At 39.3% G+C, this 10,090-nt stretch overlaps 1 long non-coding RNA gene across 1 annotated transcript; it reads left to right on the top strand.

Annotated features, from left to right (window-relative positions):
- Positions 1–409: 409 nt before the first annotated feature.
- LOC129380334 (uncharacterized) lies at positions 410–9,814 on the top strand. The gene is made up of 3 exons (XR_008608329.1): positions 410–592; positions 7,609–7,691; positions 9,722–9,814. It is a non-coding gene; the product is annotated as an uncharacterized lncRNA (long non-coding RNA).
- The last annotated feature ends 276 nt before the right edge of the window (positions 9,815–10,090 follow it).

Consider the following 10,090-nt stretch of genomic DNA (forward strand, 5'->3'; position numbering starts at 1 on the left):
CTATCTGTCACAGGCAATTTAAAGAAATCCGTATAGTCTAAAAAACACCAGGTGGTTAGGCCCAAGGCGATGTTTAAAAAAAGCTTAAGAGGTTGTCCACTTGGCCAAGTAGTGATACATTTTACCTTGCGAAAGCACGTTACTAATGAGACTTAGACGACAAAATATGTTTGTTTTAAATGCATCTTTCTCTAGGTCCCGTAAGTAATGCCCTGTAGCAAGTTAAAAAAACGCCAGCGATTGAGGTGTATTTACTGCTTCGCCACAAATATTGGAACATTGGTTTAAACATGTGATCAAGAAGTATCTGAACAACGTTATGTGTTACAATCACACTATACAGGTATTACACATTCCAGTTCGCCATAAGCAGGTTCCTTCCGCATATCATTCATTGTCAGCACGTTACATTGGTGACTAATTCGTGGATTGTTCGTTTTCAGATGGCAGCTGTGACAGAAACTCTTTTTGTTATAGAAAGAAACTACAAGATCAACACTTCATTGCGCTGTCTCTCGGCCACAAAAGTTGGCGCTCTAGATGGGAAAAAATACGAATACAGACTAAAAGCACGCAACCCAGATGGCAACTAGTAAGTAGGCAGAGTACTTAAGCTTGCGTCGCAGAAAGCTTACGGCGGTTACCCCATACGTATCGCCTTTATTCAAAACTTACTCGTAAGGGCAGGCCTCATAATAACAATTTCTAGGTACAGTTATTTGCAGTGAAACTGAGAATGGAAGAGCTCCCTTTTAAAAAGCCGATCAAGTTATGTGGCTAATAATCTATATTTGATACATTTAGAACCAAATTTATAATCATACTTAATTCTTAAAAATAAGCATTGCCTAAATTGTGTAAACCACTGCATCAAAACTTGCACTGAGCTTCATACTCGAAAACAAAGACTCAGTGAAGTGAGCGAGCGTGTACGCTATAGGTTACTCAGAGACACTCTTATAGTCATATATAAAATGTATATGCGCCCTGTATTAGCATTTGGCTGTGCTGTATTTCCGGAAAGCCCTGTCTAAAGAAATTCTGTTCTCTAAATATGCTAAGCACTACGTCTGTGCCTCGGGCTATCAATGTTTATAGCGATCAGTGTTGAGTACCAAGAAGCGTGGCCACCAACATTACCTTGGAAATTCCGCTTGCTTAAAATCTCAACATTTTACAGCTAAGTTCTGGGCCACTCGTAGGTCAGAATTTTTCGCGTGCGCGTCCATGGGCAAAAGTATGGGCCGATCCCGGAGGTTGTGTAATGCCGTGCCGACCCGCGGTGGAGGCGAAGCAGGCTTCAAGCACTCAGCAAAGTGAAGCAAAAAGTACGTACATTATTCGGATCACGCACGCAACATACAGAACAGCATTCCTTTCAATAAAGGCTCCGAACCACATAATTGTTGATAAGGCACTCCTGATAACAATACGAAGCAAGTGGCGCTCCCGGCATACTTTTTCCGCAGAACTTTACTGTTGCGCAAGCTGCCGCAGCGACGGCAGCTTGTGACGTGGTGAGTGACGTCATTAGCCTTTCGTATGCGGAAGTACCAGCCTGTAGCAACTGATTTCTTTGTTTCTACAGCACCACTATGGGTAGGCAACGCATAGTTAGGGCTCCCGAGAAGCGACGTGAATGCGAGGAGTGGCAAAGGGGAGCAAAACGGCAATACGATCAGCGGTGGCGTGTTTTCAAAACTACCATTACTACGATTATTCTAATGCAATGAAGAATTGCACACCCCTCTCAGCAGTTGTGGTGGTGGGTTTCAGCATCTACACTGGACATCGAGCGGGGCACTGCAGGGATGGAGAGTGAGATTTTTAAATGTTTAACTTTCCTCCAAGACGATTGTAATATATCGCTAATAGAGATCCAAATTCTCTTTTTGTTGCACATTGGCCAAGATTCTAGACTAGTAGAGTTGCTTTTTGTATGAAGGCGACTAGAACCTTTAAATCTACATATCTGAGGTATAACACCAGTAAGTACCTAATCAGAATCTCTAAATTAAATTACACGACATTTGTTTGACGTAATATTTCTGCGGAAATCCGCAAGGTGGAGAGAGGTAATTAATAAAGGGGAAATCAGACAACCATCCGTTCGTACCAATTGCTCCAAAGGAAACCCATACCGGTTCCTCGAAAGAAAAGTCTCGCAGTTGAAGAAAAATTCGTCCTGGTCCGGGACTCGAACCCGGGACCACCGCCTTTCCGGGGCAGCCGCTCTGCCATTTGAGTAAGCAGGCAAGTTAGACTTCGCCCTGCCATCTCCTAGCCGCCTGATTAGCTCTGCACGAACACTTAATCTTCGGTTACCACTGATCACGTCACGAACTTTGGCAATGTTTTGGTCTGTAATCGCTGACCTTGGGCGCCCAGCATGTTCGTCATCGTCCACACTGTCCCTTCCCCGTGAAAACCGCTTATGCCATTCAAACATACGTGCACGAGACAAGGTTACATCTCCATAACCCTCGGTTATTATTTGAAATGTTTCCGTGGCTGATTTCTTAAGTTTCACAAGAAACTTCATGTTGATTCGCTGTTCGGTTTTTACATCAGACATTTTTCCGGCAGAATGCAGTTGCACATGTTCACTCAATGACGCAGCACTCCCAACTGGCGTGATCGGTTCCGTCGAAACTGGAGGCATGAATAGAGGAGGTGTGTGGGATTACGTCAGCAAAACAGTTGTTGCCAACTCCACTCCATTTTCAAGCTACACACTTAGTCTCGTTTCTTTTGTGTCAAACCTCGTATGAGCATCAATGTCGCATGTGTTGTTTGTCGGCGTATTTTTGCACCGGTTTTTCTGAAAGCCACGAACTAATTTGGGCGAAGAAATTTTCCCTAGGGGGGCGGCCAAACTGCCATGCAGTAGCCCCTGTTTTTTGTTCGGACGTGTATGCTAACAAAGTAGCGCGAACCAAGATTTTGCTTGAGGTTAGGCCAGTTGCAGCATGATTTAGAGATAGCTCTAAACTTCGTCAAATGGACACTAACGGCCTTCACTTGAAATATAATTGCATGAAATACCACAGACTCGACGTCAATAAGCAGAATCACAACGTTCATGTACTTGTGGATGCGCGTAACTCCTTGTCATTTATGGATTTCCTACAAAGACATTTGGCGCTGAACGAAGCCTTCAATACCAACTCTCTCCTTCGAAAAGGCGCCACAAGATATAAAGAAACCAGCATACGAGGTACAAGTCAACCACATGTTGAATGCGTTTCTCTCGCCTGGCACGCTTGTCAGGGACACTGGCTATTCTTTTGTTTCTTATGCTGATCACTACGGAACGCCTTTATCAGTATCACAGTCTTAGCTCAAAACGCAAGGCACTTGTGCAATGAAGCGATTCTAATAAACAAAATTGATAGACTATACATTTGAACTCGACGGCATCATGTGTTTCATGTTAAAGCATTTAAATCGCTTTTCCGCCCCGCTTTCTTTTTTTTAGCTACATGCTATATTCGCATGATTTTGTTAACGTATGTTTGAATTTCGCTTCATGTGCTGGTTGTATGAATGCCTTGTTTTGTTGTTTATTTCCTGTTATTCGAATCTCGTACTTTCAATTACGCTATAGCAATTCATATTTATTGTGCTTGCAATTGATCTTGTCTAGGTACCCTACATGTGGCAGTAAGTATTACTAAATAAGAAGACGTAGCTTTCGAAATTTACCGACATTGCGCTGTTTTGTTAATAGCTTAAAAAATTCCCCAGTCGTAACCTAATGAAAATATTACTCTCTTTTGAAGCGAAATATAGAGCCATTTCACATATCGCTGAAGTGAAAGAACTTTTCCTAAGCTATAGATATATCCTGAAGATCAACCTAACATGCAATAGCTCGTCGCACGAAGAACCTGTAAGGTGATATCCGAAATTTCCTGTGATCAAAGCCGCTTTGATAGTGCATTACGTGAATGCATTATATTCGAAGCAAGTTACTATGTTTAATATCGCACCCCTACTCACATATCATAAGAAGCCAACAAACAAAGACACCAAGGGCTACACAGGGTATATTACTTGTACTTACTAATTAAAATAAAGAAAATATAAATTAATGGAATTGAAAGTGGAGGAAAAAACAACTTGCCGCACGTGGGAAATATCCCACGTCTTTGCATTACGCGTGCGATGCTCTACCGATTGAGCTATCGCGGCACCGTCTTTCCATCCACTTTCTGGGTTATTTATGTGTTACTACTAACACTAACCCTGGGAGTGTTAGCCAGCGCCACCACTCACAAACCTTGGCGGCGGAGGCCCTCTCACAGAAGCTACTCACACAGAAGCTACTCACGTAGAAGCTGCACCACTAATTCCAAAGAGCGTAGTTACATTTGACGGCCCTTACAAAGCTTCTATGAAGGAAGCAATATTACTGTTCCTTATTCAATTGTATTATATTTACGTCATACAATATAAAAACAGTAGTCTTAGAAAAAGAAATTAGCAAAAGCGCGGCATCATTCTGAAGGGATCGTAGCCGATCCCGCCTGTGGCACTGGCAGCATACCGAAATAAATAAACATGTGGGAAATCAGGCATTTTTCTCAACTTCTATCTAAAATTGCACGTGCTTGGTAATAAAATTCATCATTATCAATGCTAAGTACGATTTAAAGCTATCCAGAAGTGTTGGAATTGTAAGATTTGATATCTCTATTTGGGCTCCAGTCAACCAACAATAATATGTAACTAATGTAATTAGAATATTGACACTTATATCAAATATTGTTGACAATACAGACTTCTAATCTATTCATTGCAACTTTCTCGAAAATAAGTTTCTTAACTTTGGCATAGCAATGAGGGCAATTTTCCAAGGGACATATTTTACTTACAAATCTTTTGGAGGTAGCATGATTGCTTTAGTTCAGTAGTTCCCTTAGACGCATTACACCAAAAGACCAGAGTCTCGCTGCAAAAAGATTGCTGGTTGCGGAAATAATGTTCCTTCTGAAATCAAAATAATTTTCTTTTTCAAAAATAACATTTAAATGTTAGGTAGTGAACCATCCAGCCTTAAAAGCACCACGAACATTTTTCAGCATAAGTTACCCGACACTTTGTAAATGGTTCTCAAAACTTAAAATTTTATCCCCTAATCAATTTGGTTTCCGGAGGAGACAGTCTGCTGATCGTGCCTTGCTTTCTTCTGGCATCAAAATTAAAAGCGCTATTGACGGAGGCAAATATACTGGATCCATTTTCATTGACCTTTCTAAAGCATTCAACTTGATCAGCAACATAATTTTATTAGTGACATTTTCTGTGACTGCCCATTTCTGCCCCGCCTTATCACTAATTAAAACACATTTATCTAACAGGCAGCAAGCGGTCAACATCTTTCCAACGCTCTCTACAACTAACGAAAGAGCATCTCAAGGCTCAATACTTGGTCCTCTATTATTCATACTTAACATAAGTCACCGCCCCAGAAGCCTTACTGAAACTGAATCTTTCGTCTGCACAGATGTCATTACAATTCTTCCTAAGAGCTGGTCTATCGATTCTTTCACAACTAAATTCAAAACAAACTTTCAGAACATCTTAAACTGGAGCTTATGTAACTCTACTGATATTATACCCTTCTAAAACATCTTTGATGTTCTTTCATTCTAGTAAGACATTTCTATCACCTCTTTTTTTTATTTCTTTCAACCAACCTATATTTCCTGTTGTTTCTGAGTGCTCACTTATTTTAGTAAGATTGGACTCAAACGTAGCATACGCAAGTCATAACTAATTTAAAGCTTATGTTAGCCCTTGGCTTCAAAATATTACTGAAGGCCCGATCATCCATTAATACATTAACTTTGCTTAGAGGAGTGTTCGTATTTATTCAAAGCCACATTAATTGCTACACAACAACATTGGAGAATACTTATGTGATGCATTCAAGTCCACTACAACATTTGCAAAACAAAGCTATCAGAATCTTACCTTTTAACGCATTCCGTAGCGATACTTCTGTACTGCTTTATGTACACAGACTACTGCCATTCATTAACCTCGTAAAATGTAATGTATTTTTCATCTTGTACAAGGAATTTAGTGACCACCTTACTGTAAAGACTTTCGGCTAGTCCTCTCTCGTTAACAGAAAGGATACTACATTCACTGCACATAGCTATATTGTTTTGCCGACAATATGAACTCATTATGTAAAACACTGCGTACTTCCACATTATCATTTTCGAATAGCCGCCCTTTATATTTTAGGTTGCCTTCCTCGTTACATGCTTTTAACGAGTATCTTATTTTCTGTTAGATAGCTAGCTTTTGATATATGATGCGCTATATTCTTCTTTCTTTTGTCATATTTATGCTTATGACTAAGCCATTATTTTATGCACATTTAAGAGTTGTCTAATCACTGACATATTTAACGTTTAGTTTGCAGTTTTTTGTTGCTATCTTTCTTGTAACTGCACGAACTTCCAGTGCTAGTGTCGATTGTAAGATTGTATTTGATCGATTGCTGCTTTTCATATGTAGTACACCTTTCTTTTGCGGACAGTAGGTCGCCATACAGCTTTACGCTCTGCGATCTCCTACTGCCTAATATATTATGAATGTAGACTACTGACTAAGCTGAAATAACAGAAACTGAAACTGAACAAAAGAATCCTTCTTTACAGTTGCTCGATCTTTCCTGTTTGCTTTGTTTTTGAGTAATCACGCCAGACGCCAGCCATTTTCATAGATATCGCCTTCGTGAGCGTGAGTTGACTACGTTATTGACACAGGGCAACATAGCGGTACTGCGTGTGTTTTTTGCTTGTTTCTTTTGTGGGGCGGGGTTAGTTAGAGCACTGGAAGCTCGGAGGGTTGGTATGTCGCCATGGCTGTAATGTTGAAATCAGCCCAAAAGAACGCCCTCAGCCCCTCCATCCGTGTTTTTTCTCGTACTGCTTTCAACATTTCAGTTAGGGCTGGTTAGAAACGAAGCATCTCTATATTTTGAGGGTGACAGGTGAATTGGACAATTCTGTTAGTACTCAGTAATTTTTAAAATTTACACTACGATGAACAAAATCAGTGATGCAAAAACAAGTTCGCTGCTGCGAGTAGTCAGCAATGCCATTTTCGGATAATATCGCGATTTCGCAAGGCTAAAATCAGGTATGAAGGCACATCTTTCTGTAAGTTTCTGGCTCGATTGAAGGAGGCGTTGTTCCAACTCGCTCTGAAGCCTAGTTACTGTTTATAGCTGAGAGGTAACTTCCGCGCCACTCATGAAGCACAGCGGCTCGTTGTGGCATTTGTAGGGTAGATTCATCCTGAAATGCAGTATTTCTGGCAGCAAAATTGAAAATACATTTTTCGGAGGATATTGACTGCCTTTCTCCTTAGGTATTTGCAATAATGGCTCAAAATACTTGGAGTTCTGTCCAAAGTGTAGCGCAAGACAATTTTATATGTCCGACCTGACGTCACATGAGTATCCTTCACACGGTCGTCACGAGTTGCGTTCGAGGTCAAACCTACACCATCTGCAACTATGTCGGAATACAATGGAAAAACATGTTTTGTTTAATTGATGAAGCCGCGTTTCCTCTGATTTTACAGCTTTAACTACACCGTCGAGATGATCGCTAAGAAAACTGGTGGTCACAGAACACGAAATGCAGTACTATACCAGGAAGACCCAGGTAAAATTGGCTTTTATTCCTTTATATTGTATTACATTATATTATATTATATTATATTATATTATATTATATTATATTATATTATATATATATATATATATATATATATATATATATATATATATATATATATATATATATATATATATATATATATATATATATATATACTTTTTTTCACGCACGTGTAATAACCTAAGTGGCTAGAAGTGTAATTTATTCAGGTCCCGTCAAGGACGATTAACGAGAGGTTTGTATACGGCTTAAAGCGACACTAGAGAGAAACAACTCATAAGCTTCGACTAATCAGCTACTAATTCAAAACTCTATTTCTCTTAATTTCACAGTAACAGGCTAACTACTCGAAGCTAGAATACAGGACAAAGTTATTTTTTTATTCCGTGCTATAATCCTAGTGCTAACTTGCCTATTTTATATTTTGGATCTTTTCGAGTAAAATTCAATGCATTTTTAGCAATGAGCAAATGCCTAGACACATGCAGACACCGTCAAAACACATTACGTCACTGTAAGCTGGTGCGGGAACTTCAGGATATCACCACCTTTTTTTAGTTACATTTTGGATGTTGGGGAAGAGTAAATTACTAATGCAGCTGAATTGTTTCCTCTTCAGTGTCGATTTCCCAATCAAGCAGTTTACACTCTGTGCCCTTTTACAAATGCAACCTGAATAATGAAATTTTGTATTTTTGTCAGCTACTGGGAAAACGAATGAATAATGTCTGCAAAAATGAGGGATATGTTCACGGTACTAAAATCCCTTTTGCAAAATTCATGGTAATGTCACTATGTGGACCCTTACGTATATCGATATAATAATACTTCAGCACACAACTTACCATGGAACCATTGCAGTTCTCATTAGTTCAACGTACTCTGAGCTTTTGTTCAAGAAATAATGTTGGTGCGATCATATTTTGTATGCGTGAATATTCAAAATACAACAGAGGAACTTATGTCTTGACAGCTAGCAACAAACAGCAAATGTCCCCAATTAGCATAGACTCACTTAAAGCAGCTATCAGAAATGCCCGTTGTTCAACTGCAAGTTCACCGCCATAGTACATATGGTTTTGTACACAACCATAAGCACATCTGAAAAAGAGGAATTCTGAGATAATCAACGAAAGCAATGGCGAATAGCATAATGTGAACTAGAGTACTAGAAGTTAGCACGAGCCCAACTCTGATGCCTCTTATTAAAATACTTGTAAAGCACGGAAACGCTTTTCTGAGCTAATCACTAAGCGGATTTTAATGAAACTTGTTGCATTAGTAGAGAGAAAGTGATATTCTAATGATCATTAGAAAATAAATTTCTGTTTAGGGCCTGACTGTGTTATGACAATATTTTTAAAACTGGTAAAATTTAAGCACATAGAAGCAGAAAGTTCACGTTTGTAGCTATGCACCAAAAACAGATATCGCAGATATGTAAACCGCAAACGGATAAGTTTTATATATCAAATTATACATTACGTAAGTTTGTTAGATTCTTGACAAAGTATTGCAAAAGCCTCATTCACATATTAGTGGTCTATTTGAGTGCAATCTACAATAAATCAAATTGGCCGCTTCAAATGTTATTAGACGCCATTTACAAAATTATTGTATCTTTTTTCATTGCTGAGTTACTGTGTTGCAAGCTTATCGTTATGTTTTCTGGAAGCTTGCGATTTTAAACAATTCGTATTAATACATCGACTGCCTAAATCGAAAGTTCGCTACCAACAGTCACCAAATTTTAACATTTTCTTTCAAATGAAGCAAACCTCATTAGATTTGGTGCTATGGTTGCCGAGAAAAACAATTTATTCTTTCCCATGTAGGTTGGTAGGAACCCTCGAGCTAAAAATTCCTCTTTAGCCTTGTTAATAAAAAATATGTGTTTGTTGATACTCTGCATGGTATAATATATTTATATACTGAGACATGTTGCTATATCCTCCGAATTTCTTCGTAATCATCTCTGTCATTATCTATCTTATTTTTTCTCGTCCACACTTCAGAGGAGAAAGAGATGACTCACAAAATTGTGACGATGAATAACAAACGCACATGTTTTGTATTGGTGCGAGACATCGGGAAAAAAAGGAAGAATAAGAAAGGCAAGTATTTGAGCGTTATAACGCATTACGCACGTGTGCGGCGCAAGGTATTGCAATCGGAATAGTCAGCCATTTCTATGAGTAGGAATAAAGACGTTCATTACTGTGAAGAGCGCCAACTGCACTGCAGTGACCGGAATCAGCATTCAGTACGTGCGTACGGCCGTAGTTGTTTCGCATGCTTACCTCGTTTCTTCCTTGCCCTACACCGGCTATCAACGCGCCTCTCTTTGATATATGCTATAGCTCTACACTTGACATGAAGGTGCA

The sequence above is a fragment of the Dermacentor andersoni genome, chromosome 10 (assembly GCF_023375885.2).
Source record: "Dermacentor andersoni chromosome 10, qqDerAnde1_hic_scaffold, whole genome shotgun sequence".
Classification (NCBI taxonomy): domain Eukaryota; kingdom Metazoa; phylum Arthropoda; class Arachnida; order Ixodida; family Ixodidae; genus Dermacentor; species Dermacentor andersoni.